Here is a 7,680-nt window from a genome sequence, read left to right as displayed (position 1 = left end):
CCTGCTCGGGACGAGCAGAAACTAACAGGGATGCTGATACGTCTCCGACGTATCGATAATTTCTTATGTTCCATGCCACATTATTGATGATATCTACCTGTTTTATGGAAACATTATGTCATTTTTATGCGTTTTCGGAACTAACCTATTGACGAGATGCCGAAGGGCCGATTCTTGTTTCTGCTGTTTTTGGTTTCAGAAATCCTAGTAAGGAAATATTCTCGGAATCGGACGAAATCAACGCCGAAGATCTTAGAATCCCCGGAAGCATCCAGAACACCCGAGAGCCGCCAGAGGGGGGCCACAGGGGCCCCAGATGATAGGCCGGCGCGGCCCAGCCCCTGGCCGCGCCGCCTTATGGTGTCGTCGCCTCGTTGACCTTCTGACGCCGCCTCTTCGCCTATTTAAGCCCCCTCGACCTAAAACCTCGACACGAAAAAGCCACGGTACGAGAAACCATCCAGAGCCGCCGCCATCGCGAAGCCAAGATGCGGGGACGGGACTCTGTTCCGGCACGCCGCCGGGATGGGGAAGTGCCCCCGGAAGGCTCCTCCATCGACACCACCGCCATCTCCATCAACGCTGCTGTCTCCCATGAGGAGGGAGTAGTTCTCCATCGAGGCTCGGGGCTGTACCGGTAGCTATGTGGTTCATCTCTCTCCTATGTACTTCAATACAATAATCTCATGAGCTGCCTTACATGATTGAGATTCATATGATGATGCTTGTAATCTAGATGTCGTTATGCTAGTCAAGTGAATTTTACTTATGTGATCTCCGGAGACTCCTTGTCCCACGTGTGTAAAGGTGACAGTGTGTGCACCGTGTGGGTCTCTTAGGCTATATTTCACAGAATACTTATTCACTGTTATGGATGGCATAGTGAAGTGCTTATTTATATCTCTTTATGATTGCAATGTGTTTTGTATCACAATTTATCTATGTGCTACTCTAGTGATGTTATTAAAGTATTCTATTCCTCCTGCACGGTGTAATGGTGACAGTGTGTGCATCCATGTTAGTACTTGGCGTAGGCTATGATCGTGATCTCTTGTAGATTGTGAAGTTAACTATTGCTATGATAGTATTGATGTGATCTATTCCTCCTACATAGTGTGAAGGTGACAGTGTGCATGCTATGTTAGTACTTGGTTTAGTCGTGTTGATCTTTCATGCACTCTAAGGTTATTTAAATATGAACATTGAATTGTGGAGCTTGTTAACTCCGGCATTGAGGGTTCGTGTAATCCTACGCAATGGTGTTCATCATCCAACAAGATAGTGTAGAGTATGCATTTATCTATTCTATTATGTGATCAAAGTTGAGAGTGTCCACTAGTGAAAGTCTAATCCCTAGGCCTTGTTCCTAAATATCGCTACATTGCTTGTTTCTTGTTTCTTTGCGTTACTACGCTTGTTCTTGTCTGGGCAAAGCACTTTTCCGGTGCCGTTGCTACTACTTATTTATACCACCTGTATTTCACTATCTCTTCGCCGAACTAGTGCACCTATTAGGTGTGTTGGGGACACAAGAGACTTCTTGCTTTGTGGTTGCAGGGTTGCATGAGAGGGATATCTTTGACCTCTTCCTCCCTGAGTTCGATAAACCTTGGGTGATTCACTTAAGGGAAACTTGCTGCTGTTCTACAAACCTCTGCTCTTGGAGGCCCAACACTGTCTACAGGAAAAGGAGGGGGCGTAGACATCAGTCCCACTTTCCTGCTATCGGGCCGCCCCTTTGGTACGTGGGGTCCACAATAGATCAAATGGGCTGGCCCAACAAGCCAGTGGGCCGGGCCAAAAACACAGGTGGGTCCCACTTTCCTGTTAATGGGCCGGCCCATTTAGTATGTGGGGTCCACCATATAGCAAGTGGGCCAGCCCAAGAAGATAGTGGGCCGGGCCAAAAACACAGGTGGGTCCCACTTTCCTTTTTAAAGGGCCGGCCCATTTAGTATGTGGGGTCCACCATATAGCAAGTGGGCCGGCCCAACAAGAAAGTGGGCCGGGCCAAAAACATAGGTGGGTCCCACTTTCCTGTTAAAGGGCCGGCCCATTTAGTATGTGGGGTCCACCGTATAGCAAGTGGGCCAGCCCAACAAGATAGTGGGCCGGGCCAAAAACACAGGTGGGTCCCACTTACCTGTTAAAGGGCCGGCCCATTTGGTATGTGGGGTCCACCATATAGCAAGTGGGCCGGCCCAACAAGATAGTGGGCCGGGCCAAAAAGGCTGGTGGGTCCCACTATCCTGTTAAAGGGCCAGCCCATTTAGTGTGTGGGGTCCACCACAAAAGCTTTTGGGCTGGCCCAACAAGTTAGTGGGCCGGCCCAATTAGTATGTGGGGTCCACGGTAAATCAGGTGGGCTGGCCCGACGAGTTAGCGGGCCAGCCCAATAAGCTTGTGGGGCCCACTTTTCTGTTACTGGGCCGGCCCAGTAGTGGGTGGGGTCCACCTTAAACCAAGTGGGCTGGCCCAATAAGTACGTGGGCCAGCCCGTTTAGTTAGTGTTTATATGCCGGCATAATAGGCACTTTAGGATTTTGCGGGCCGGCACATGTGTGATTTCGCTTGATTGGGCCGTTTAAGTGATGGGAATTTGTGATTTACTGAGAATATTTACGCAGCACATGATTTCTGTCGGATAGCCTCACTTACCACAAGCACCAAATAAAAAATGCGCGAAAGAACTATAAAAACTAACTAAATATTACATCAGCTGCAAGGCTTTGAAAAAATATTACAGAACCCAGAGAAATTGAATGGTAATTAAACCTAACAATACAATGAAGCGATCCAGCAATCTTTTAAGTTGTCCATGCAGCACCTATATCTGAAACAAAGACATTACAAGTTAAGACAGCAACAATGGAAAGGCAAAGACACTACAATATTGTTTGCCAAAGAATTTGGAACTAATCATTTCGTCGTTATAACAAGATCATTGTAATGCGCACAATAAGCAAACAAAGAGTGCATGCCGCATACCAATAGCCAATATAACAGAGCATGTTAGAATGAAGCAATGAGACTTACTACTGTCGAGTCCCATGCAAACCAACATGTTCAGGGAGTACAAGATTGGCATGAACAACATAGTGTGACTATAAATTTTGTAACAACGACTGAGCAAGATGAAGTTATAATGGCTACATCTACAGAGCAGGGAATGTAAACCAAAAATAGAAGTTACGATGGCAAAAGCTAAAGAGGAGGGAATGTGAACCAACATGTGCCAAGTGCAATTACATCATTTTGGCTGTGAACTAAATAATACTCCTGAACTTATAGTGAAGGGGATGCAGATCAAGATGTTTCGGGATATAAACTTGTTATGAGCAACACATAGAGGATAGTTAATGCTGGAGCTTAGGATGGACCAGATACAGAATATAGTGGGATCACCTGCGAACTTGTATAAGAGGGAATGCAAACCAATATGTTCAGCATTCCATATGTGAGCGTCATGCCAAGTCAGAGAAACAAGTCAATAATGCAGCTTTTGAAGAACAAGATGGCACGCAAAATTATTATCTAGTAGTATGACAAGTTTATTTGTACTACAGGCTAGATAGCAGAGTGATAGCATGCCAAACTAAGTCCTTACTTTGTTAGCTTACAATGAACTAGGTACAAAACAATGGAATCACCTGTAGTACAGGGAATGCAAGCCAACATGTTCATGGAGTAAAAAATTGGCACAAACAACATAGTAGCAGGCCATAATTTTTGTAACAACGACTGAGCAAGATAAAGTTATGATGGCTAGATCTACAGAGCAGGGAATGTAAACCAAATATAGAAGTTACGATTCCAAAAGCTATAGAGTAGGGAATACGAACCAACATGTGCAATTACTTAAAATTGGCCATGAACTAAATAATAGCAGGATGTTACTACAATAGCTAGGAATAAAACAGATAGGAGTTATAATGGCATCACTCATAAACTTGTAGATAAGGTAAACAAATCAATTTGTTTCGGGATATAAAGTTGTAATGAGCAACACATATAGGATAGTTAATGCTACGGCTTAGGATGGACCAGAAACGGAATATAGTGGGATCACCTGTGAACTTGTAGAAGAGGGAATGCACACCAACTTGTAGAATCAGATGGCAGACAAAATTATGATGGAAGTAGCTGCTGTGACGAGTTCAAATAAATTTGTACTGCAGGATGGCAGAGCGATAGCATGCAGGAACTAATAGCAGACAGTTACTTTGTTAGCTTACGACTAAGTGGATAGAAATAACAATGGCATCACCTGTAGTACAGGGAATGCAAACCAACATGTTCAGGGAGAACAAGATTGGCATGAAAAAAATAGTAGCAGCCCATAATTTTTGTAATGACGACTGAGCAAGATAGAAGTTATGATGGCTACATCTACAGAGCAGGGAATGCAAACCAAAATGTTCAACCTCTTAAAGTTAGCAATGAACTAGAAAATAGCAAGGTGTTACGGTCATATCTAGGAATGAACTAAAAGAGCTTCAGACAAACAAGCATCTGAACCCAGAACATGGCGCTAAATCAAGGGACTTACATTAGGAGAAGCACTCTGTGGGAGTCACAGCAGATCTTCCTGGGGTTGATAGATCCGGTGATGAAGTACGCTACATGTGCTACTTGGGGTTGGAGAGACGGCCATTACAATTCATGGTTACTCATCTCATCTGCAAAAAATGTAACGGCGCGTCGTTAGCACAAACAGGTTCCCCCAAGATTAAACAAGAACTTGCAGGCAAGCAATAGAAAAGCGACAGTAGAAGAGTTTAGATCATGCACGGCGCCGGTGAATCAGATCCGGTTCATGCACAGCGGTGTCGGTGAGCAAGATCCGATGCGGTGGACGACGGATCCGGCGAAGCGGCTCCGGTGGGGTGGACGATACCGCAGCTGAAGCGATCATGGTAGACTTGGATGAGCATATGGTTTGGAGGTTCGGCGGGGATGATCCGGTCCGGTTGATGACGGCGTCGATGAAGCGGCTCCAGGCAGCGGCGGATGACGAGGATCGCGAGGCCTCGGGTAGGCCAGGGAAGTCCGGCGGGGATGTTCCGGTGCGGTGGTCGTGGAGGTGGGAGAGAGAGGGACTTGGGAAGTTCCGGTGGGTGTGGTCTCAGAGGAGAGAGAGACTGAGGGAAATGATTTTTTTTCGGTTAGTTTCCGGGGCTAGGGACGTGGTGATCGAAAAAAATGACGGGTAGACCCCCCACCAACCGACTTATACATGTGTCACATCCCGAAATTTTCTAAATTATGGAATGTGAAATAAAAATAAATTTGATGCTTGATTGTTTGAAATTGATTGAAAATTCACAAAGAATTAAAACTTTTCATAGGTTATTTACAAGTTAATTCCAAAATAGTATTTTTAAAGACTTTTGATTTTAAAGTATTTTCAAAATCAAACGTATCCTTGCTTTCAAAGTTTTCAAATCCTTAATGGATTTCTATTTAAGAAAATTAAACTATTGAAAACTATATTTGGAAAATATTGCCAAAGTAGCAATTAGGCCAAGTGCATGTAATTATTATTTATTTTCATAAATGGATTTTAAATAGGTTCTTTGTTGTCCTAAAACACTATTTTGATTTTTACAAATTTTTATAAACTTATTTGGTATGCGTATGTTAAAACTATTCACACATAGTCATAATGGCATAATAGTAATAAAATAATATAAAATAAAAATTTATAAAATCTGAATCCTTTTATTGTTCTATGCTGAGCAAAATAGTTTTACAAACTCGTAGAATTTCGTTTCACTCAAATCGAAGTTAGGAAACTCATTTTATAAAAGAAACAAGTAATAGAGAAAAAAAAAACGAGCTGGCCGGCCGGCCCAGCAGGCGGCCAAGCCCAGCCGGCCGACCGACCGAGCCAGCCTCCATCATCGATCGAACGTGGCAGAGGACGACTCTAATCCCGTGTTTATAAAACTTATCTCCACTTAAATCAACTTTTCTTGAGCTACACAACTCCCATTTCAGATCCGTTTTGCGAAAGCCCTCCCTGGCGTTCGACCGCGAGCGCGGTCGCTTCTTCTGCGCGGCAGTGCGATGGCTATTCCATTTGTCGTTTCTTCTTTCCTTTCCTGATTAGTCTGTATCATTTTTTGTTGTATTCTACTTTTTCTTTGCTCATGCAAAGAGCCAGGCCAGGCACGCATGCATTCATCTTACACATGCACATGCAGTGGGGCCCATGAAGTGGGGTTCACGATTTGCTGGCGCATGACTGCTGCTGCTTACTCGATTGCTCAACTTGTAGTTTCGTCGCACGCTAATTCGATTCCTTTTTCAATTCCCTTTAACAATTCTATTTTTCTTTTTCTTTTCTTAGTTTTCCTTTTTCACTATTATTTCATACGAAAATTGAAGTTATTTAATATAATTTAATTCTCTTTTCTCAATTTCCTTTTGACAATTCGCTTTTAGCAATTCCCTTTTGGTTGTTATTTCGGACGCTAATTCATGATTTTTTGGATTAACTTTTATAATTCTCTTTTTCGGGCTAGTGGTTTTTAGGGGGGAAATAACGGGTGGGAGATTTACTTGCAACTCAAATGAACTACCACTTGCTAGTCAAATTAAGTACCATTTTAAGTAGTAAGCTAAAAAAACGTTGCTAAAATATTCTAAACAAAATTAAATTTTTAGGGGTTGCTAGGTATTTGTATTTACCGTTGATAAATACCGGGGCACCGGGTTGATAACTTGTAAACTAAAAAAGAGTCGGTAAAATATTCTAAATGAAATACTTTTTAGGGTTGGTAGTTATTTAATTTTACCGTTGATAAATAAAGGGGCGCTAGGTTGATAGCTTTGTAAACTAAAACATGGTCGCTAAAGTATTCTAAGTGAAATTAACTTTTTACGGTTGATAGTTATTTATAATTACCGTTGATAAATAATGGGGCACCGGGTTGATAGCTTGTAAACTAAAAAAAGTTCCTAAAATATTCTAAATGAAATTAGCTTTGTAAGGTTTGCTAGGTATTTATTTTTATCGTTGATAAATAACGGGGCAGCGGGTTGATAGCTTTGTAAACTAAAAAAGAGTCGCTAAAATATTCTAAATGAAATTAGATATTTAGGGTTGGTAGTTATTTATATTTACCGTTGATAAGTAATGGGACACCGGGTTGATAGATTCTAAACTAAAAAAGATTTGCTAAAATAATTTAAATGAAATTAGCTATTTAGGATTGGTAGTTATTTATTTTATTGTTGATAAATAACGATGCACCGGGTTGATAGCTTGTAAACTAAAAATATAGTCGCTAAAATATTCGAAATGAATTTAGCTTTTTGGGTTGGTAAGATTTTAAATTTACGGTTGATAAATGATGCTTGTCATGGTTCATAACTTTTAGCCTGAAAAAAAAAAGTTGTCGAAACATATTAACATGGGTGCTTGTTTCGAAGATCTTGTCGAGACGAGTTCATTAGTGAAAACGTATCTTAAATTGAAGTTGTCATTTAGGAGATAAAACATTTTGAATTTTAGAATTAAGAAAGATTCTCGCTGACATCATTCGTTTTGTCTCGGAGCGAATGCATGCAATATTTTCCATAAATAACAAATTTCGTGAAGCAATTGCTAGAAAAGAAAATATCGGCTAATAACATGTGAGCTAAAAAACGTAAAATGTTTCAAATAAAATTAAC

This window comes from Lolium perenne, chromosome 6 (genome assembly GCF_019359855.2).
Source record: "Lolium perenne isolate Kyuss_39 chromosome 6, Kyuss_2.0, whole genome shotgun sequence".
In the NCBI taxonomy this organism is placed as follows: Eukaryota; Viridiplantae; Streptophyta; class Magnoliopsida; order Poales; family Poaceae; genus Lolium; species Lolium perenne.
Note: the sequence above shows the minus strand (reverse complement) of the source record.